The sequence below is a fragment of the Tarenaya hassleriana genome, unplaced genomic scaffold (assembly GCF_000463585.1).
Source record: "Tarenaya hassleriana unplaced genomic scaffold, ASM46358v1 Cleome1, whole genome shotgun sequence".
NCBI lineage: Eukaryota > Viridiplantae > Streptophyta > Magnoliopsida > Brassicales > Cleomaceae > Tarenaya > Tarenaya hassleriana.
The window spans coordinates 10,985,854-10,986,271 of NW_010960187.1; positions in this window are offsets into that span (position 1 = coordinate 10,985,854).

The following is a 418-nucleotide window of genomic DNA, read 5'->3' on the forward strand; positions in this document are numbered from 1 at the left end:
CATCAAAAGAAAAAAAAAATATATAAAAAACAAAGAGAAAAGAAAAGAAAGAGAGAAAATGATGTCCTTCAACTTCAACGTCCTAGAAACCCGAGGTGCTAGCGTTCATTAAAGAAATTCTACAAAAAGGTAAAAATCCAGGTACAGAGTAGAACTAAGATCAAATAGGCTAAGTTGAGATAAGGATAGGTTCAGAAATAGGCTTGGTGTGTTGTAGAGATTCTAACGGGTTCTAGGTGGCAATAAAAATCCCATGGCTAGGTAGAGTAGTCTTTGGTAGGAAGATCATAGTAGACCGGTTTGAGTACGATTCTCGGGAAACTAATATTGGATGGATGTTTCGCTTTTGATTTCTCGCGATGATACTATTTGATGTTCGTCATTCCCTATTTTGCAGATTTTATTCCTTCGTTCTTTA